A 22,547-nucleotide genomic window follows, 5' to 3' on the forward strand; every position below is an offset into this window, starting at 1 on the left:
TACCCCAGTGAACTCCACAGAAGCTGCATCACATTCGATGAACTGGCCTTGGGAGTCTCATAGGGTCACTTCTGCCATTACTCCCAAGCACCCCCCAGATTCAAGTGGGGGTAGCCTAAACCCTACCTCTCCCTAGGAACATTGTGGGAGGCGCATGTGGGGTGAAAGCTACTGCTGCAGTTGTCTTTGAAAATACAGTCTGCCACAGTTGTGAGAGTTAGGTAAGTCAAAACACGGGAACTGTCTAGAACAGTGACTAGGCATTGTATATAAGCGATAGCTGTATATAGTCAAGGGTGACCGTATACAATTTACTCATGATGTGCTGATTTTAAGACCTGATTCCCAATGCGGAAGCCAATTCGATGAACTGTAGCATTTCTCATTTGGGTATTGAGGGATCTCTAGGAATTCAACATGCAGGGGCAAGTGGGAGGGCCCTCTGTGCAAAGGGAACGAGCTGTGTAAAGGTGTGGAGCGTAAAGTTCCTGAGGCCTGGACTTAGCTCCTGGTGGCAGGGGCTCCCCTGAGGTGAAGTGGGGGAGGGGGGCTGGGAGAGTGGATGGAGGCCAGGCTGAGAAAAGTTTTGCGGATGGGATTTGATCCTGTGGCTCCCAGGGAGTTCTTGGCTGTTTCTCAGGCAGAGATATGAAGGGCTGGAGTACCCTAATGAGGGAGCCGCTTCTGAGGTGTGACCAGCAGAACTGGGGGAAGTACTGGACTTAGGAGGTATAGGGAGAGGGCAGGAATGATGGGACTCGTGCCCGCGTGTTTGCCCAGGGCGTTTGCATCAGTTTTGCATGTGACGAGCATAACCACACTCACTTGCCTTTTCTCCCCTTCTAGTATATTGGACACTTTGCAATTTTTCTCTGCTGCAAGGGGAGATGGAAGGGTGGGAGGGTGCCTGCCTTGGCAGAGGGGTCTGGAAGAGCCTAGCAGACAACCCTAGGGAAGCCGGCAGGGCCAGAGAACTCTCAATGGCCTCCTCCTCATGCCTCAGCCCCATCTGCGGGGGACGCACCCCCCCCCCCCCGCCACCCTCATGGTCTCCCCTTCCAACACCCCTGCCTAGTGTGCAGCTTCACAGCGTCCAAATGGAACAGATCCCGGGGGTTGTAGTGTCCACCCCGCTCACATTACAGATTGGGAAACTGAGGCCCAGTGACTTGCTCCAAATGCCACAGCAAGTTAGCAAAGGATCCAGCCTCAAGCTGGCCACATGGCTGCAGCAGGTGCAGTGGCACTGAGGGCTGCCTCTGATTCAGTTTGACAGGAACAGGTGCTCTTCGGGTGCAGGGCTCCTCCCTACGAGATCCTCCACCCTCCACCCTCCACCCAGCCACTCTCTAAGGCCAGTGCTCCCTCCTGAGGGAGATAGTGGATTTGGAGGTCGGGAACCTGATTTCAAGGAAAGAGAAGAAGGGGCTCTTTAGCAGCTATGTGGTCCTGGGAAAGTCACCTTGTCTCTCACCTGTAAAAGGAGCAGGAGCGCACCAACCCCAGCAGGGCTGTCCTGAGGATTAGATGGGCCCTCCGGTGCTGAGCGATAATCTCTGATGCTGGTGCTGCATCTGGGAAAGGGAACCGCCAAGGATTACTCGGGAGAGGGATTTGAGCTGCTATGTGGAGGCAAGGCTGGACTAGCGCTGGGAAAAGGGACTTGGTCTTGACCCTAAAAGCTCTGGGCTTGTGACGGGGCCGGTCCAGCCCTTCCCTTACACGTGAGAAGGGGCCCAAGGGAAAGATTGGGGTGGGATCCAGGCAGGATCCCCTTCGGGGGCAACCTCCCCACCTAGCACTGAGAGGGAGGGCTTCCCAGAGGAAGAGTTTATGGAAACTGAGAGGGAAGGAAGGGTCGAAACAGCAGAGCAAGTACGGTTGCTGTCTCCTCCCGCCCCAGCCCCTGCCCTGCATGCAGCTGTGAGAGACAACCCTGAGCTCCAGCCAAGCTGACCTTGACTCCTGGCACCCATGGTGTCCGTGAGGGAAGCAGAAGCCCAAGACCACACTGCTTCCAGAGTGCTACAGCTATGGGCCTGTCTACACCTGCGTGTGCCTCCGTGAGCCTGTGTGTATTCACGTGTCCATGTGTATTGCCTGGGTCTGCCTGTGAATATGTGGTCTAAGTTTGTGTATGTCTGCCTCTGTGTGTTTGTGCATGTGCTAGCACATGTATGAGAGGGGGCCCTTGGTTTTCTGCAGGCCCCATGGGGTCTCTCCTTATAAATGGCAGACAGGTTAGAATGTGTTGACAAGGGGCCAAGTGCTCATGTGTTTTAAGCCCTGAGGAGGGGTGGATTAGAGACGGCCGTTGCTCTGGCAGGTGTGTGGGCTGAGGGGAGGTCCAGATCTCACCAGTGGGGCAAATTCAGCAGAAAGACGAGTTCCCCAGATCTGGAAAGCCTCTGCCAGGGGCTCCTCTGTGCAGAACTTGGACCCAGAATCAAATCAGGCACCACCTCTACTCTTGGAGCCAGCCAGGGGCATCAGTGTGCAGCTGAACACGAGCATGGCTGCTGAACCGGGCTGTGCAGGGCCCATGGAAACAGGAAAAGGCATGCCCAAGTCTACCAGGAGAGTCAAGGAAGTCTTCCTGCGGAAGGAGTTTGAGCCAAGACTGCAGGGCTATTTGGTGGGAGGGGAGGGGAGGTGGAGAACAGATGCCAGGTGGGCCTGGGGGCTTGAGAAAGATGGATGGGAAGGGTGATTCTCATCTGCCGGGCCTGGAAGACTGGAGAATGGAGGTGCCTTGAGATAAAGCACAGGGGTGGAGCAGGTTTGGGGGAATGTGATGAGTCATCATTGCGCCACTGGGGGTGTGAGGTTCCTGTTGGGGTGTCCAGGCCGGGATGACCAGGGGTCCCTGGATACTCCAGACTTGAGCGTGGTCCAGGCAGAGACAGTGGTGCTAGGTGATCTTGCACAAGGAGAGTGTGAAGGGCAAAGGAGGACAAAGGGCGTAGGAGAAAGTGCAGCACGAGGTTCTGGGCAGAGAGGGGGACCTGGAGGCAATGAGGGAAACCAGAGCAAGTGGTGTCCTGGATGCCAGGGTCCAGAAGGTTTCCGGAAGGAGGGTGAGTCCCATAGTGTCGAGGAAGAATGAGAGCTGCACGGTGGGCTCACTCATGTGGAGGTCATGGTTGAACTTGGCGGGAGCACAAGGCTGTGGGTTTAGCAGCAGGTGGGAGGGAGGCAGTGGAGACGTGAGTGTAGACAACTCTTTCAGAGATTTGGATGAGAAGGAAGGAAATAAGGGGTGTGCTAGCTGGGCTGGGGTGGAGGGGGACAGACCGAGTGAGACTCAGGGCCTATTCTTTGCCGCCTGCAAGGAGCCAGCCCAGAGGAGGTGCCGAGGGAGGAGGAGCAGGGTGAGGCTGCTGTGGACACCTGTACTGGTTCTCTGCTGGGGCCCGGGGGAGGGCGCCTGGAGGGGGCGGATTTTCCTGGAGGGATGGTTGTGCAGAGCAGGGGAGGAGGAGGTGGCATGGTGGCAGCCCTCAGTCCTGCCCTGAGCTCTGCCAGGCTCCAGTGTATCTGGCCACCCTGGGAGTGGGAGGACCTTACATGCAGAGACTTTTGACATCCTAGGAGGCAGAAGCCCCACAAACTCAGAGCATCCTCCTAAAGCAGGTTGCAAGTCAGTGGTTGAAGCTCAGGGCTGGGTGGAGTTGGCCTCCGGTGGTTTTGGGTCTGCAGGGCTCTAGGGGTGGCTTCATAGCTGCTTCAAACAAGAAAAGCCTGGGAAGGTCAGGGCACAGATCCTCAGGCTTCTAAGGAGGCCACGCCCAGCTCCCTCGGGTTAGGGGGTGGCTGTCTGCCGAACTGGAGCAGGTGTTCACAGACATCTAGCCCTGCTCCCCTTCTGGGCTGGCTCCTTCCCTGAACAAGCCCGAGTCTCACCCAGTCTGTCCCCCTCCCCCCCTTTCCAGCTAGCACTCCCTTTCTTCCCAATTACTGGGAAGTTCTTCCTCTGGGTCTAGCCGAAGTCTCTCCTGCTGTGCATTCCCTTCTGGTGAACTTGTTCAACCCTGCTCTGCGGAGCCAAGCTGATCAGCCGGCCGCTTTGAGTGGCGGCCAGTGTTTTTACAACTTGTTTTCATGAAGTTGGTTTGAAGTCTCCCTGCATTCCCAGAATGTCAGACCCGCCCTGATTCACAAGGATTGACCAAAACAGGATCTGAGCCAACGAGAAGAATCTGAGGACTTAGTCATCCCCCTTGGATCATCTGCAGATTCTCCTGCTTTCCTTCTAATAAAAAAAAGAAAAAAGGAAAAAACGTAAGTTAGCTCAGATGGCCAGGAGGGTAGAGTGTGGGAGGGATGTACATAGGCTCAGATGATGCCGGCCCAGGCCTTCCTCAGGGAGCCCACCTCAAGTCAAGTTCGTTCTGCTGCTTGCCACATGGGGGAGCTTGAACAACTCCGAGTCTCAGCCTCAGTTTCCTTGTCTCTGAAATGGGAAAATTAATGGCACTGACCTCATAGCTGTCTGAGGTGGGGCGATCTCGAAGCAGACCCTGAGACAAGGGTTCACATGAGAGTGATTTATTAGGAAGTTTTCCAGAAAACAAGCTGCTAAAGTAATAGGGAAAGTAGAATCAGAAAGAGGAGGAGAAGCAAGCTCTGGGGACATGAGGCCAAAGCTGACCGAGGGCAAGGATGCTAGAGAACTTAGACCTTTACCCAGGTGGTCACCGGTAAAAGGGGGCCCTGGGGACCAGCCATGACCGCAGGCAAAGGGATTCCAACAGCCTCAGGGCAGTCCACCCACACACCTCCACAGATGCTGGCTGCTGGGAGGGACCACCAAGAGGCAGAACCTTCCTTGTGCTTCCACTGTTCCCCCAGGCCCAGGTGCTGGCTCACGCTCTCTCAGCTTCCAGAAACAGAAACTCACAGAGCTCCTCAGCTGGCAGACGTGGCCCCAGCCCCCAAGGTTCTCCCTGATGACTCGGCTTCATGCAGCCTTTCCACCTTCGCCAGGTTGCCTTGCTGTAGACCCTTCTGGAGAAGTCTGCCTCTGAGCCACTTGCATCTCCAGCCCTGCCTGCACAGCCTAGGGGGCATCTGTGAAGAGCAGGACATGGCAGAGGGCCCAGGGGCAGTGGTTAGATCAGGGCCTTGGAAGCATTGAGCACCACAGAGGAAATCAAGGCCCTTGGGGCCCATCCCCACCTGAATTGAATTTGACTTTTCTTCTCAGCCCACGGCACCCCGCCCCCCCCCCCCCCCCCCCCCCCCCCCCCGCCCACCATGTCTATGGGCAAAGCCCAGGTGTTCAAGGATTGCTTCTGGAACTCATGTTGGTCAGCATGTCCCAGAAACAAACAAGCAGGAGTTATGCTCTCAGGACTCTGACGATGATGACTTTAACTGGTGGTGTCCTCCTGGGGTAGCCCAGATAGAATCTGCCCCAACCCTTCTCCCACCCCTGTGATATCACAAGGGATGTCACTCAAAATCTGGCCTCCCTGCTAAGGCCTTTGGGAGTCCAGCGCTGTAGAGCATGACAGGCCTGGGTCCTAGTTCAGACTCTTGTGCCTGCTGTGTGACCTTGGCCAAGTCAGCTCCCCTCTCTGAGCCTCAGTGCCCCATGTTTCTCACCAAAGTGTTGTATCCACCCACCTCAGGTCTGGTGGTTTCAACATGGTGTTAATCTCTGTTTGATACCCAGAGAGGCAAAGTGACTTGCCCAAGATCACACAGCAAAAGGGTGGAGGTGACAGGACCAGGAATTGCTCCCTGCCCCCTGGCTGGTTAGGGAAGCACCTTACCATTTATCAGCTCTGCTCTGGCTCCCAGCCCTGTCTGATTTGGAACCTGCACTAAGTCCTTAATGAACAGGATGGACTGAGGTAGGGACCCCAGTGGTCAGTGCGCGCTGTTTATCACTAGTTCCTCTGACAACCATTTATGGACGTACTGTGGAAAGATGGACGAGGTCCTGCTTTCCCCAGGCTTAATGTCTAGCACACGTATCCCAAGGCCTGGGCTCCTCCTTGCCTACCCTTCCTTCCAAGGAGCGGGCAGGGAGCGGCTGGCTGGGGTGGTGGATGCAGAGGAAACAAGCTTGTTCAGTCGTGGCTATTCGTTGCTGCCTCCAGTGGATCCAGTGCTGGACTAGGTTGGGGTGAGGCTAGGAGAAAGCGCTGATCCGCCAACAAGGCCCCCCTGCACCCCACCCCCAGCTCATGCCTCCTTTGTTCGGAGGGCACTCGGTGCCTTTCTCTATACCATTAGACAGCGGGCTCTCCCACCAGGGCTCGGAGCCTCTCCTGGCACACAGAAGAGCTCAGGGACTGTGTGCTGGTGACTGGATTTATGGTTGTGTAGACTGGCTTGGGAGTCCGAGTATGAATCCTGGCTCTGCCATTCACATAGCTGTGCCCTCGAACAAGGGACCCAGAGCCCTTGAGCTGTTCTGCCGTCTGCAGAGTACAGGTGCAATGGGAGGCTGAGGGAGACAAAGGAGAGAGTGGACAGACTCTCTGTCCCTTTCAAGGCTACGGCCGGCCCTCCGCATGTGGTCGACGGTGCTGCGGTAGATGGACCGGCATGCGCCAGGCCAGTGGGAAACACGAGACGGATGGCGTTAGGTCCTATCACATCAGTTCTCCCTGTCTGCTGGGCTCCCCCAATCCTCCCACGGGGAATCTGGGCTGGTGGCTATAACCCATTTGAGGAATGAAGACCTGAGCCTAGAGAGGAGGCTGACCTGCCGGCCAGTGGCCAAGCCAGGCTCAGAGCCCAGGTCTCCTGGCTTAGTCTCCTACTCTCCCCTACCCTGTCCCCCTCCGGAACCTGGCTCCTGCTCTCTGGAAGCGCTCTGTGAAAGATGCTAGGAAGGGTGGTGGACCGGGAAGATGGAGGTTTCTCAGGAGCGTGCATTCTGGTGGCTTTAGTCCAAGGGGATCAGTGTGACCAGTAGGCGTGGAGTAAGTGGGCCGAAGGCGGGCATGGGTAGAGGTGGACTGAGAAGGGGTGCAAAGGAGAAAACCAATTGTGGGGACCAGAGGTCACTGGGTCCATCCGCTCAGCCTGATGGCCAGGGGGCTGCCAGACACTTCTAGGCCCCCTGGGCCAGGTCCCTTCCCAGATGGTGCTGGAAGGTAAGGGACTTTAAGGAGCAGCAGGTCTGAGGGAGATGCTAGTCAAGTCACGGTCACTGTCCTTGAAGGAACCCCAGTCGGCTCTAGAAATAAGGCCCACATCTAAGCATGAGGACCTTTCATGGGTACAGCGCTTTCTAAAAGGCAGACTCCAGGGAAGACAGGGCTGGCTGGCAGCCCAGCAGATGCTCAGGTGAAGTGACCAGGGCAGGTGGCCTGGGCCCCACAGAAGTGAGAGCTGGTGGGTGGGGAGTGGACAGGCAGGCCCAGGGCAGAGTTTGCTGGGCCCGGGGGGAAAAATGCAAATGGAGGCCCATATACTTTGTCAGATATTTGAAGGTGATACCACAACTCAGAAACTGCTCAATGAAATAATTTGATTTTCTCATCTTGACAGATATATCTTCATAATACAAATTGAAATATACACATAAAGGTTTTATACAACTGAGAGTGACTGAATAGCAAAGGAGACTGAATGTAGTTATTAGTACACACCTGGGGGCTTTGTTGGTGATGTTCGGATGCATTGCTACTTATTATTTTGTAAAATATATTGTCTTCATTTTTACAAGATCACTGTAGTTGTATTGTTGTAATCAAGATTTTCACATCATTTAAAAATTGGATATTGATGGTAATCATCTGAAGGATCGAAAATAAAATGCGATTATATTTCAAGTGTATAGAATATATTTCCATCAAAAACGTAAATTAAAGTAAATGTAAAGAAAGGAGAACTTACATCCTCAAAACTTGTTTTCATTCCTTGAAATTATCTATGGATATTAAAACTATATACATTGTGGGGCGCCTGGGTGGCTCAGTCGGTTGGGCGACTGACTTTGGCTCAGGTCGTGATCTCACGGTTCGTGGGTTCAAGCCCCGTGTCGGGCTCTCTGCTGACAGCTCAGAGCCTGGAGCCTGCTTCGGATTCTGTGTCTCCCTCTCTCTGCACCTCCCCTACTGGTGCCCTGTCTCTCTCTGACTCTCAAAAAATAGATGTTAATAAAAAAATTTTTTTTAAGAACTATATACGTTGTAATTAACGAATATCAGATTTTAAAGTAAAATTATTTAGAGATGAAATATCCACATTTTTGAACATTTGTAACTGTGAGCCTATTCACAGTCCCAGGTGTCCATGTGGTTGCCAGTGTGAAGGATTAGCATCACACTTCATGTTACATTAATTTGAGTAATATGAATTCTTAGATGCTGAAAGATGTTCTTCAGCTGCCTTGTGTATTTATTGTGGATACCGCACTAATTCATGAGTACTTTTAGAACCACAGATTGGAACAGGGAGAAAAGCCAAATAAAAAGAAAATGTTGCTCAGCATTACTGGGAAAGACACTTTGTTATGCAAGAAGCTATGGCTAGTCGCTGTCTGAAAGGATTTGACAAGTTTAATTTGCCTCTGGAATGTTTCCTGCTACTTAGTCCCCTCCTCCACCACCACTCCGAGTGTCCCCCTCCCTCATCCACAACAACGCAACCCACAGACCTTTATCTGGACAGAATCATCTTTTGTTCTTCACGCCAAGAAATGGAGAAGGGTTTCAGCGGAACCTGAGTGGTGTTAGGGGAGCGGATGAGGCTCCCGGGTCCCACGGATGTCCTGTGGTGGGGGCTCCTGTATGTTCTCTACTATGTTCATTTGTGAGCATGTGTCTGTGATGTGTGGTGCTCAGGGCAGTGGCCTTTCTGCCCTACGCCTAAGGGTGATTCAGGGGATGGGATGAGATCTCACCAGTGAGATCTCTATCGTACAGTGTAACGAGAGATAAATGATGGAGCTTGTGCCATGGCTGGTGTCTAAACCTCTGTGTCTGCGTTCACTCATTCATTTCACTTGTGTGTGCGTTTACTCATTTATTTAAAACCTGTATTCACTTCCTCCAACCCTTCATTTCATTGTGGAATGCCAGGCCATAGTCAGTCTTGTGATGCAGCCCCAGATCCTACAGACGAGGGAATCAAGGCTCAGAGAAGTGCACTGGTGTACCTAAGGTCACACAGCAGGAAAGCCCCTGGTAGGTTTCACAGTAGAGGATGGACGCCACGTTTGAGTTTCAGGTAAAATTTGAATAGGTATTACTGTATCCCAATTGGCTTTTGGGGCTCTGCCACCCAGCCACCTGCCTCAGGGCCCTTTTCAGCTTGAAGAGCCACTTCCCGTTTGGGGCCAAACACTTCCTTCAAGTGACTCACAGGCTCCCACTGGTCTCGTGCTGGGAAGCCAGCGTGGGGGTGGAGATAGGCCCAGGCCACATCACCTTCTGCCTGCGACCCCAGCTAGGTGACCCTGAGACCAAGCAGTGCCACAGATTAGAGGTAGGAGATGGAAAAGGAAGGAGGATGTCAGACGGTTCTCACCTGGCCTGGTGGGCAGGACTCTGAGGGAGCAGGGGGACCTGAACCCGGGCCACGGTGGGCAAGGGGGCAGCCTCCACGTCCCGCCCTTCCCACATCTGGCTTCCAGGGTAGCCACTGCCTATGTCGCCGCTGAAGCAGAGACGGGGGGGGGGGGGGGGGGGGGGGGGGGGGCGGAGCCCTCAGGGAGAATTTGCGACACTTTCTCTTCAGTGCAGAAGGACAGTTAAGTGGAAAGAACATGAGGCCGGGAGTCATGAACTTGAATTTCTGACACCAACTTTCTCATGAACTTGTCAGCTCCCTATCCTTCTCTGGGCCTCAATATGCATGCCTGGGGGAGGGCTCGCTGGCTGTGACCTTTTGTGGTAACTTGGTATCTCAGGATTTATGCGAAGAGATTTGGGGTTGAATTCTGGCTCTGCTACCTTGCTGGCTGCACCCACGTCTCAGAGCCTTCATTTTAAATTTCGAAATAATATTCACTTTCAGGCATTTTACGTAATTTAATCCCCACATCAACCCTGTGAGTCAGATTTACTATTATTGTTGTCATTGTAACTATTTTATAATACGGAGATTGAGGCACAGACAGGTTAAGTAACTTGCCCGAGGTTACACAGTAAGAACCAAGATTCTGATGTGGACAGTTTGACCCCAGTGCCCATGCTGTTAACCACTATGTGCTTGCTACTCAAACTGTGGTCCTTGGACCTGAGCCCCAGCATCACCTGGGAGCTGGTCAGAAATGAAGGATCTCAGGCCCCCTTGTAGACCTACTGTGTCGGACTGTTTTAACAGGGTCTCCAGGTGATTTGTTTGCACACTGAAGTTTGAGAATGTTTTTATTGAGAGTGTTTATATTCCACCCATCACTTAGGGTCATAATGAATGGGAGGCGAAGGAAATAAGTATGTTTTGTAAACTGTAAAGTGCAGTGCGTTCAGAGCATGGTGAGAAACCTGGGGACTGCAGGTAGAGGGAGGCAGGGTTAGGGTGCCCCGGGGGTCTCTCAGTAGCCGGATGTCCTCTCTAAGCTGTCTCTGAGTCCAGTTCTGTCCCCCTCCGGTCTGAGGCCGAGCTTGGCTGTGTGTTTCTTGCTGGGGTGTGGCTCCAGGGCCTGATCGGGTTGGAGAGTTCTCATGTTGGCATGGGCTTGAGCCACCCCTGTCCTGGGGCTGCAGGGCACCAAGAGGCCCGGGTCCCAGCCCTGGCTCTGTCTACAACTCTCTGGGAAGGCCAGGCCAGCTCCCGGCCCTGCCAGCCTCGCTCTGCCCCAGTGGGCAATGCGGCAGCATCTTGCAAGCCCGCAGTGCTGCCCCAGAGCTGTGTCCCTTCTCCGTTTCTCTCCAAGGCCTGTCGGAACCAACTCTCCTCCCAGTTCCTGGGCAGGAGGGCTGCCCTGCCGGCTGTAGGAGCTGGTGGTAGGGGAGCCAGTACATGAGTCAGAAGTTAGCCACATAATTGCGGTGCCCCAGATCCCGCCTCCAGCCCACCGCCCTCCCCCATCGGCTGCATTAGAAGAGCAGCTGGTTTGGCGGCTACCTCCAGAGGAGCAGGTCTCTGGGCAGCACGAAAGGGCCTCTGCTCCCCCAGGAGCCACACGCAGCCCCAATTTCTCCCCAGAGTGGCTGGAACTTGGATTGCATGTACGTGGGTTCTGGAGCGGGCAAGAGTGGTTCAGGGTACTGGTTGTCCTGTGTTTGGGGTTGGGGCTGGTCTGTGGGCAGCATGTGTGGAGGTAGGATTGCTTGTGGGGTGTCTGGTGGCCCATAGCTGGACCACCCGCCGGTTTAGCAGCTTCCCTGGGCAGGGACAAGGCGTGACCCATCCCTGGGCCGCACACCCAGCATGGGGTGGGCACGGCATGGGGACTGGCTAAGGGTCAGGTGGGAGAGGAGAAGGTAGGGTGGACCGATGAGTGATCTGACTGGGTTTGTCCCCTTGTCCCCTCAGCTGTCCCAAGGAAGTGACAACACCACCTCCGTGGACAGGACATCCTCAAGAGCCCTGCTCACAGCCACTGCTACCTTCTTCCAGGTAAAAAAAACAGAAAGGAAGGGTGGGGGGTGGGGGGAGAAAGGAGGTAGGGACTAGCCACAGAGAGCAGTGCTCTGGCTTCTAAAACAGTATCTACCTCTCCTAGGGAGACAGCACCTTGCAATTTACAAAAACCAAAGAACAAAAAAGCCAATCAAGGGGGACAGGGATTGTTGTCCCATTTGATGGGCGAGTAAAGAACTAGAGTATTCTTAGACAACTTATTCCAGTTGTCTGGAAATTACTGGATACTTGTCTAAGCACCTGACATGTATTAGCTCATTTAATCCCCTCAACAGCCCATGAGGTGGGTGCTATTATCCCCACTTTATGGATAAGGAGACTGAGGTATAGTGGTATCATACCAATTAGTAGGTGGTAGAACTGGGTTTCAAACCCAGGCAGACTGACTCTCGTTGCACATTCTCAATCCCTGTGATTTACTGCCTCTAGAACCATGTATTAAACGAAGTTTCCTTGACATCCAATTTGGGGGTTTAAAGAGCTCCCATTCCCAGAGGAGATATGTATTTTCAAAGATAATCCTGGCGAAGGTGATGCTTCAGCCAAAGGAATGAAGAGCAAATGGTGGAATTAGAGGTCTTGAATCATGGAATTGGCATGAACCTTCAAGGTGTGCCAGGCCAGCAAATTCCTGTGACTTTCTTCCTCAGCATTCTAGTAAATCCAGTTTTCTTTGGTTACCGGATGGAGACCAAGAAATTTGAGAGGAGGGAAGAAAAGGTTAGGCCCCAGGTTCTCAGACGTGCCTAGAAGTAGAGGGGCTTCTGTTTTTCACAGGACACCACAGTGAAGAGAGATGAAGGGACAGTGAGGAAATCAGTATTCTGTGCTAATTCTGAGGTCACCTTATACTAGACCCGGAACAGATATGTGCAAACAGATATCAAGGGGTTAAGCAAAAATTGTGGGAGAAAATGCTTAATGGAGACTTTTTTTATAGTCACTTTTTTTTCTGTAAATTGGGAAAGGCTAATTATTATTCAGGAGCAGAACCGGGATCGGGCTCAGAAGTGGCTCTGCAGTCGCATGGTTTAAGAGGCTGTGATCTCCTTTCCTTCCACTGCACGTGTAAGCAGCTTTTCTGACTCACAAATAAACAGGTGCCTGCTTGGTGCCAGGCCCAGTGCAGAGGCACAGGTCCCCTGCAAAGTGACTCCTCTAGCAGGGATGGGGCCTGGGGTGTCTTGTGTCCCCGTCGCCTGGTGCAGGGTCTTCAGAAAAACTTGGCCAAACGGATTAAAAATCTCTGCCTGGGGAAGCTCTCAGTCTGGTGGGCAAGGCAGCTACGGAAGCAGATAATTACCGGGCACAGAGGCCTGTGATCATGTCTCGAGAGCTCTGCCAGATGACGGGAACACAAAAAGAGGAGGCAGTGGGCTTCTGGGGCGAGGGGGATCAGACCAGGCTTTGCACAGGGTCCATTTGTTAAGGTGGATAGGATTTGAATTGGGGTGGTGGGGAGAGCTTTCCTGGCAGAGGGCCCAGCATGAGCAAAGGCGTGGAGGTGGGGAGGCCGGATAATGTGGTGTGCCTGGAGCAGAATGGTGTGAGGAGGGGCAGGGGGAGGTAAGGCTAGACAGGTAGGTGTAAGGGGAGGGAAGCAAGAGAAAGATTCCTTAAATGGTAGGCCTTGCTTTTCTTCCCCTCCCCAAGGGCCTGCTTGGGAAGCCTGTTTGTATGATAACTCTGCTATTTTACATAAATAAATAAAATAAATCATTGCTCTCTGTTCCCTCCGGGGGTAAAAACCGGGCAGGGACAAGTTTGCTCAGTGCAAGTCTCTGCCAGACTCAGCTTTCTCCTTTTCCTCCTTTTTGGGTGGCTCCTCCTTCCCGGGGACCCAGGGAGAGGCATCGGAAAAAGCCAGCCTGGTCCCTGTGACTGAATCACTGGGCTCCTGGGAGGCTGGGGTGTCAACCGAGGTGAGAGAATAGTGAAAGCCAACCCCACCAGGCCCCCAGGCTGACCCTTGAGGCCCTGCCAGAAACCCTGAGAATATTTGCTCACTCTGCCTGCTCCAGGGAGAACCTGTCCGTGCCAGTGGGGGAGGGGGGTGATAGGGGTCCCGGCAGCTTAAAGACGGAAGCACTCAGCCCTCCAGGGAGGGAGGGGGCTGTCACGGGCGGGGGGGGGGGGGGGGGGGGGGGGGAGGAAGCCTACACAGGCCACTCCGCTGGGGAACCACCCCTAGGAACTAACTGTACAGGGGATTTCTGCATGGGAAGGGAGGCCGGATGGAATGACTGCAGATCTTCCCTGGTGCCGCGACATTGAGGACTTGGATAGCCTGAAATCCAAGGATAGTTCTTAGATCCCTGTTGGATTGCGCCAGGACTCCTTGACCATAGGAGTCTTGAGTGAGGTGATTCTGAGACCCCGGTTTAGAGAGTCTGTAACGAGAGATTTTGAGTTTTGAGATGCTAAGCTCTGTATCCCAGGCAAGGCAAGGTCACACTCTTGGTGACTACTCAGCCCATGCTCATACCCCTGACTTGGGAAAGAGAGGTCCTTCCTAGGCCAAGAGAAGCCAGGTCCCCTGGGCAGGGTCCATTCCTGACTCCTGTCCAATCCTGTAGCCCCAGACATACCTCAGACATGCAGGTCTGTCCCCCTAGGGCCTTAACGGCAGGCGCAGCTCAGGAGACCTATCCTGACCTCTGCTAGCCTCCCCTCCTCACCCATAAAACGGGGATCTGGTACTTACCTCTGGAATCAGCCAGATGCTTCCATGAGCCCATATGCATGGAGGCTCCTGGGCACTAGAAAACACTGCACGTGGCCATAATCCTAGCTGCTGTTGCCGCAGTGTGGTTGTCTCCTTGAAAGGAAGGTTCGTGTCCGATTCTCTGTGAATCCTGCTTGGCTCCCAGCAGTGCCTGGTACTGAGCAGAGGCTTAAACATTCACTGAGTGACCTCAAGAGCTTTAGGTAGGGAATAAGTCCTCCCAGAGGCCTCCGTTCCAAGGAAGCCATCCCTTCTCAAGGGAGGAGCAGGGAGAACTTTGTGTGTGTGTGTGTGGGGGGGGGGCGGGCAGGGGGCAAAAGGGGCGGGAGAACTAGGGAAGCCACCGCCAGGGTTGGGAGCAAGTCTGCCTGAAATATAGTCCAGCTTGGCCTGCTCAGAGGGGAAGGGAAATCAGAGGTCTCCTGGCACGGAAGTGTTGGATAAACAGGCTGCCTGGCACCATTGTGGAAAGAGATTAATAACGACCCTAATTATGGCCTGATTGATCTTTTGAGGGCTCCTGCAGAGCTCCGGCCTTGGCCACTGAGCAGCTGTTCCCCAAAGAACCACCAGGCATGACGGGGGACTGGGGCTGCTGGCCTGCCTTGTCTTTTCACCTCCGAGGCCTCCCTCCTGGCACCTCTCCCAGCCTCTCCCCACTGGCAGCTGCCTCCTTGACAGACTTCCTTCCTTCCCTACATCTGGCTACCTTCTCTGTTGGTTTCGTTAAATCTAGAGCTTTCCGTGAGGCCCACAGAAGTGGACTGACTTGCCTAAGGCCACACAGTGAGATGGTGGCAGCCAGATCTCTCCATTCTAGCCATCTGACGAGGCTCAGGGACGGGAAGGTGGTAAATGTGGGAGCACTCCTCAGAAGCCAAATGCAGAAAGCTGTGCCTCAGGGCAGTGGGGTAGGGTCTGGGATTGGCTGATCCCATTATCAGCCCTGTCCCCCCACTGCCAGCCCCAGCCCTGGGGCCAAGGATTTGTCTCATGGGTTTGGGTTTGCTTGTTTGGTGAGCTTCCTGGAGGTGCCCTGCTGCTCCTGGGCTCCCAGAAGATGAGGAGTCTCCTTTTGGCAACAGCCTCACCATCATGGAACCCACATGGGCTTCACCTGCTGGCTGGGACCTGGGGGTGCCCTCAGCTCTGAGAGAGGCCCTGCTCATGCCTCCCTGTCACCAGGCTTTCCTTGTGCTGTCCCCTACCTAGAGCCCCTGCTTCCCCCACTTTGTGCCACAAATCCTTCCTTATTTCTGAATTCCGCTTAGATCCACCCTCTCCAAGAAGCCAGCCTTCAGTGATCCGTGCTGGGAACCGCGGAGGCACAGGAGTTATGGGACCCAGAAGAGACCCTGACCCAGGCAGGGAAAGTTTCCCGGAGGAGAAGCTGCTGAGTTGAGACCAAGAGGAGTTTTCCAGGCCTTGAAGATAGGCAGAGGGGCCCAGAGCTAAGTCTGTTTCACGGGCACACCTGCACTGGAAGCAGGGGATGACAAGGCAGTGAGGAGGAACTCCAGGGAGGTCCTGGTCTACCTCCAAGGCCATGTTTCCTGAGCACTATGGGGAAGAGTCCTCATAGCCCTGTGCCTTTTATGCCTTGGGTTTTACTCCAAGGGAATGTTGGGGTCATTGCTGTACCTTGGTCTCTGTCAAAGATGGTGAAGGCACCTGGGCAGGGGCAGAGCCCTGGCCTGGGGCTCAGGATGACTAGGCCTCTAACCTTGTCTCAGGCCTTCCTGCAGCTCTCAACCTCATCTTGACTGTTCTAGGCAGGGGCATGCTCAGGGCTCCCAGCATTAGTCCTGGGAAGGGAAGGGGTTCTTCCCCTCAGACTGGGTGAGGACTGTGGGGCTTGTCCTTCCCTCCTCCCTGTGCAGCCCCATCTCTGCTTTCCTCCTGGTGATGAAGACAGAACAGGTGGTTAAAAGGTTTTGGGGGGTGGTGTGCCAGAAAGGCCCTTGAGGACCATCTGGTGGCATGTATCCCATGATACAGATAGGAAAGCTGAGGCCAGAGGCTTACGGAGGTCACCGAAGGCTGAGCTGGGGCTGAGGACCGTGAGGCCAGCCATGGCCAACAAGAAGTGGGGACTTCTCCTTGTCCACACCCATGCTCTGCCTCCCTCCCTGGGGCCCTGGCAGGCTGCTGGAGAAGGTCAGGTCTCCTCCTCCTCCAGCCCTACAACTTGTCAGGGGTTTCCTTTTCCCTCCCCCTGGGTTCTTGGTGCTGTTCCCCGCCCCTGCTCCCCTAGTGCCAACCAAAATATTGGGCTTGGCCCTTTGATATGCATTTTGCAGTGACACAGGCGTTGTGGCCGGTACAGCCACGGAAGGCAGCAGGAATGTGGGCAGACCTTCCCTCTGGGGCTGGTGCCATGGAAGGACTCAGCAGTCCTGGGTTCAAATCCTCCCTTCTCCCCAGTCAGCTGTTTGGTCTTGGGTGAATCACTTAATCTCTCCAGCCTGCCTGTCTGTCTGTTGGTCAATCCATTGATAGAGATATCGAAGTTGAATCCATATATATTTAATGAATATACTTTTGGGTTTTTTTTTTTTTAAGTTTGTTTATTTTGAGAGACAGAGAGAGATAGTGAGTGCACATGAGAGCGAGCACATGCACGCAGGGGAAGGGCAGAGAGAGAGGAAAGAGAGAGAATCCCAAGCAGGCTCCCTCCCCACTGTCAGCATGGAGCCAGATGTGCGGCTTGAACTCTTGAACTGTGAGATCATGACCTGAGCCAAAATCAAGGGTCTGATGCTTAACTAACTGAACCACCCAGGTGCCCCTAGGCTTTTTTCTTTTTTTGGAGGTATCTAAGTTTACACAAGAATCGATCCAAAGGAAAGAGAGCTGCTACCATACTCTCCCTCCCCACCTCACAGTGGCCCTTATTGTCACCATCCTATATTAGGGTGGCGCATTTGTTACCGCGGGAGACAATGTTGACACGGTGTTACCTAAAGTCATAGTTACACTAGGGCTCGCTCTTGGTGTGGTGCATTCCGTGGGGTTTGACAAAGGTATGGTAACATGTGTCCGTCACTGTGGTGTCCTATAGAACAGTTTCATTGCCCTAGAAATCTTTTGCTCTTCTCCTGCCCCCCACCCCTGACACCCGCTGATCTCTCTACCGCTCCCATGGTTTTATCTTTACCAGCATGTCACAGAGCTGGAATCATATAGTCTGGAGCCTTTTCAGGCTTCCGTCACTTAACGATAGGCTTTTGAAGGTCTCTTCAGGTGCTCGTGTGGCTTGATGGCACATTTCGCTCTATCACTGAGTACTCTTCCATTGTCTGGGTGGATCACGGTTTGTTCATCTGTTCACCCTGGGGCCAATATTTCTAGACTGTAAAAGAAGGCTGCCGAGCTCTACTTTGGTACAATCCCTGTCACTTTCTGTAATAACTGGCTTCTTTCACTTTGCATCATGTTTTCGAGATTTATTCATGTTGTAACATGTATCTATGTTTGATTCCTTTTTTTGCAGCCTTGGATACTTTTTTGTGTCACTCCATCTAGTCCCCGTTTCTTGGGTGGTTACAGTAAGGCTCAGAGAGAGCTAGTGACCTGTCCAAGGTTACACGGCAAGTCCGTTGAAGACCGGGCTGGAACCTGGGCACTGACATCTGGCCTGAAATTCTTTCCACTCTCAGGAAAGAGAACAGGCTTGGGGGGGCTATAGCCAGCGCCGTTCAGGGCGATGAGGATGGTCGTGTGAGGTAGAAGCAGGAAGGAGTGTCAGGTCCGTGCCCAGGATGTCAGGATGGGAGAGGACCCTAATAGTGCCAATATCCTGCTCTGTAGCAGGTGCTCACTCCATCCCGGGTCTGACCCCTTGAAGGCCCTCCCCTGTGTAAAACAGGAGGCCATGAAAGTTCAGGGCAGGGGCCAGGAATTCAGGCAGAAAACAGAACTTTGGGCCGAGGGGCGCCCTTGAACATCAGGCTCAGAAGCTAGGGCTTTCTCTTATCCCACGGCCAGGAGGAGCTCCCTGCTAGGGATTTCTTGGGAACTTGGCTGATACCGGCAGTCCTGGAGGTGGCTTGGAGAAATCGATCCATCCTAAGTAATACCATTAGCCCTGGTGGGAAAAGGAAGTGGCAGGGGAGGCTGGGGAGAGTCTGGTTTCTGGGAGCTTGCTTGAGTGCTCAGTGTCTGAGCAGCACGTCTCTGTTAGCAAGACTTCTGGGCCTCCTCAGAAGTACCTTCCGGGAAGCCCTCAGTGCCTCCTCCTTTTATGGCTGGTCCCTGGGGATGTGGGAATAATTCAAGCCATCCCATGGGGGAGACAGGCCCATCAACGGTGCTCATGCAAGATGCCTGGGGAAGACTGAGGGCTATGGGAAGCTGGGAAACCCTCTAACCAACCTGGATCTCAGGGGAGGCTCCCTGGAGGAGATAATGTCTGAGCTGAGACTTGAAGGATGGGTAGGTATTAGTCAGCTGAAGGGACAGCAAGTTCTGGAGGATAAGGCTGGAGAAATCAGAAGCCATTTGTTCAAGAGCTTGCTCTGGCCACAGGTGAGGGCTTGGGTTGGTGGGGTGTGATCCCCGGAGGGAGGCCAGAGGATTTCCTACCTAGGGGAGAGATGAGACCTGAGCCAGGCCAAGGGGATGGTGAGAAGAGGCTGTGAGGGATGTTAGAAGCAGGTAGGGGGGGGAGGGGGGCGGGGTGCCTGGGTGGCTCAGTTGGTTAAGCATCTGACTTTGGCTCAGGTCATGATCTCACGGACCATGAGTTTGAGCCCTGCATCGGGCTCTGTGCTGACAACTCAGAGCCTGGAGCCTGCTTCACATTCTGGGTCTCCCTCTTTCTCTGCCCTCCCCCACTCACACTCTGTCTCTCTCTCTCAAAAATAAATAAACATTAAAAAATAAAAAAAATAAAAAGCCTTGGGGTGCCTGGGTGGCTCAGTTAGTTGGGCATTGGGCTGCAGCTCAGGTCGTGATCTCACGTTTCACGGGTTCGGGCCCCGTGTCGGGCTCTGTACTGACAGCTCGGAGCCTGGAGCCTGCTTCAGATTCTGTGTCTCCCTCTCTCTGCCCCCCCCCCCAAAATAAATAAACATTAAAAAAAAAAGCAGGTTGAAGAGGTCAGTGTGGCCTGTGTTGGGTCTGCAGGGCCTGGGTGACTCGCCCAGGGACAGGCAGTTGCTTCTGGCTGTCTCAATCAGGACACAGCCACCAGGTGGGCTTTGCCACACCTAGTAACTGAAGCCGTGGGAAGGGACAAAAGGCCCCAGGAGAATATGCAGAGGAGAGAGAAGAGGTTTGCCTCCCCAAGATGCCCCTATAGTTGTGAATGGTGTGAAAATTCATCAAGCTGGGGGAAGGGGGGAGATGATTCCAAGAGCCACAATCAGCTGAGCCCTGGGCTGAGGCCCTAGGGCAGGCGGTTCTGCTTTCCTGATTTGAAGTGCAATTTCCATTCCTGGTGCTTTGTAATGCTCATGGGGGGGGGGGGGCAGGGCAGAGGACATGTGGGACTCAGTCCCAGGCTCCAGGAGTCCTGGGAAAGGCTTGTGAGAGCAGGGGGACCTGGGTGTGCGCTCCTGTTCACAGAACGCCCACCTGCTATACCTCAGTCACTGCAGTGATGTGCCCTCTCAGCACCCGCCCCCCAGTCTGGTCTCCTATGGGTGTCAAGGCAAAGGCTGTTACCCCATTTTACAGATTCAGAAACCAAGGCTCAGGGAAGAACCCTAGAGGCCCCAGCCACAGAGCAAAGGTGGGGACAGATGGGATGGATCTGACCAGCAGAGGCCCTACTCTTGGGGTAAGATCTGGCCTTCTACCCCCTCTGGAAGGCTGCGAATGTGGGAATACATTTGTACGCTCCTTCTAGAGTGGAATGAAGTAAAGCTGAGAGCCTTCTCCCCCAACTGCCCCTGCCACTCCACAACCCCACAGGACCTAAGTCACCAGGCTACAACAGCACCCCACTGCACACTGTTCCCTAAGCCCTGGGCTCAGCTTGGCTCAGAGAGCCCTCAGCAGCTGCATCCTATTCCACATACCTCCCCGGGGAGCCACGGGCACAGAGCCTATGCCAGACAATTCCCAGCAATTAGGAGGCTCCTGGTCAGTCAGTATTCCCAGCAAGGCCCTAATGCATCTCCCCCCTCCTAACAGACCAGAGGCTGTAATCCTTGTGCTAAGGTTAGCATTTGGTCGGGTGGGGCAGGGGAGCAGGGGTAGGTCGAGGCCCTGAGTGCCACCAAGGTGGAAGCTGTGGGTAGGCCCGAAGCCCAGACCGACCGCCCCTCTGGAGCAGCCCCTGGGCACTTAGGCCTCAGCTCAGTGCTGCCTCCAGGAAGCATGCCCCGCCGCTCCCCCTCCCCCCGCCACCATGCACAATGTTAAGTGCCCACAGGTCCCCCTTACTGTCTCCAAAATACCAGCTCCTGAGCCATTATAGCCGGCCCAGGGGTTGAGGTCAGCAAACTGGCCCTGTAAAGGGCTGGGCAGTATGTATTCTAGTCTTTGTTGGCCATTCAGTCTCTCTTACAATCACCCACCTCTGCAGTTATAGTTACGGAAGCCATAGACAATGCATAAGCAAATGATTGAGGCTGCATCCAATAAAACTTTATTTATGGACACGGAAATCTGAGTCTCGTATAATTTTCATGTGTCACAAAATATTGTTTTCATTTGTTCCCCCAAACTGTGAAAATATAGAAAAACCATTCTTAGCTTGTGGGTTATATAAAAATAGGTGGCTGGTTGGATTGAGTTACATGAGTTACAATTTGCCAACCCTGGGCCTAGAGCAAGGCCCCTTGGAGCCAGACTGACTGGCTCTGCTGTGTGACCTTTGGCAAATGGCTGAACATTTCTGTGCTTCAGATTTCTCATCTGTAGAATGGGGGTGATAATGATAATACGTGGGGAATGTCAAATGCTGCGGCTGCTTTGTTGTTCTTGCAAAGCAGCTTTTGGCCATTTTCAAAGGTTAAACATGGAGGGGCGCCTGGGTGGCTCAGTCGGTTAAGCATCCAAGTCTTGATTTCAGCTCAGGTCATGATCTCTCATGGTTCATGAGATTGAGCCCTGCATCAGGCTCCACACTGAGTATGGAGCCTGCTTGGGGTTCTCTCCCCGCCCCCTCTCTCTGCCCCTCCCCTGCTTGTACACTCTGTCTGTCTCCCAAAAATAAATAAACGTTAAAAAAAATTTTTTTTAAGAATAAAGGGTGAAATTTTTGGCTTGTGAGTTTGATCTCATAGGGCTGCTATAAGAGTAATGCAGAATAAGTGACTGACTTTGCCTCTCACGGGTCCTACGGGGGCCCTGAGGGCATCGGTGTGCCTGTCCTGTTCACATTGTCTCCAGGACCTAGGATAGGACCCGACACATAACATGTGGCTTCGAGTTTCTAGAGTCCCACAGATGGGGGGGGTTGCATCCTGACCCCTTGGGTAAATTATTTGGCTGCTCTGGGCCCCAGGCCCCTCGTCGGTCAATGGGATGATAATGACAGTGGCGATAAGGATCAGATGATGTTTGACATCAGGGCGTGTGAGGGGCCCAGGCCGGCGGCCACTTGACCACATTTGGCCCTTGCTGGCCCCAAGAGGCCGAACCCCCCCACAGGTGTCTCCTGGGCGCCAGGCAGGGTCGGGCAGTTGCCCTGATGGCAGCAACTCGACCCACAGGCCACCATTCATTGTTCCACCGACCACGGGCAGAACTCCCTGAGCGGGCAGCCCCCTGAGCCCAAAGGAGCGAACACTTTGGGGGCACCAGAGCAGTTTCCCAGCTTGACCGCAGCCGGGTGTCAGACTGCACTCCAGGTGCCGTCCCGTCCTTTTTCCGAGCCTCAGCTTGTCCAGTTATCAAATGGGTTTGGGACGTAGGCCCTGCCACCTGAGGGGCAAAGTGTTCACCTAGTGCCTGCTGTATTTCAAATAAAATACACTGGGGGACACGATTGAGAAAATAAAGCTGAGAACGGCTGAGGGAGGATGGGAAGGGGTTGCAGTTTGACAGGAGGTGGCCTGGGAAAGTCTGGTTGAGAAGAGAACATTTGAGCAAAGACCTGAGGAGAGGAGGGGAGGAGGGAGCCCCGTGGAGCTCTAAGGGAAAAGCAGTCCCGGCACAGGAAGCAGCAGCAGGTACAGAGCAGGTGTGGCTGGGGGGGATCGGGTCGGGGGTGAGGGGCAGGAGACTGCCGGGGAGCCGGCAAGGGTGTGGGCCTTACCGCTGGGCCCTGGGCGGGACTGGCACCTTCTGCTGGGGCTGGGGCTGGGGCTGGCTGCCT

At 54.0% G+C, this 22,547-nt stretch overlaps 1 protein-coding gene across 5 annotated transcripts in view; it reads left to right on the forward strand.

Moving 5' to 3' along the window:
* Positions 1 to 22,547, forward strand: part of GDPD5 (glycerophosphodiester phosphodiesterase domain containing 5) — an 87,344-nt gene that overhangs the window by 22,166 nt on the left and 42,631 nt on the right. For 4 of the 5 annotated variants that reach the window (XM_042958304.1, XM_007080822.2, XM_042958306.1 and 1 more), the window contains exon 2: positions 11,446 to 11,529. The gene's annotated coding sequence lies outside the window, so the exon portion shown is untranslated. Of the gene's footprint in view, positions 1 to 11,180; positions 11,530 to 22,547 lie in introns of those variants that run through there. The other variant, XM_042958305.1, reaches the window with a different exon arrangement.

The sequence above is a fragment of the Panthera tigris genome, chromosome D1, assembly GCF_018350195.1.
Source record: "Panthera tigris isolate Pti1 chromosome D1, P.tigris_Pti1_mat1.1, whole genome shotgun sequence".
NCBI lineage: Eukaryota > Metazoa > Chordata > Mammalia > Carnivora > Felidae > Panthera > Panthera tigris.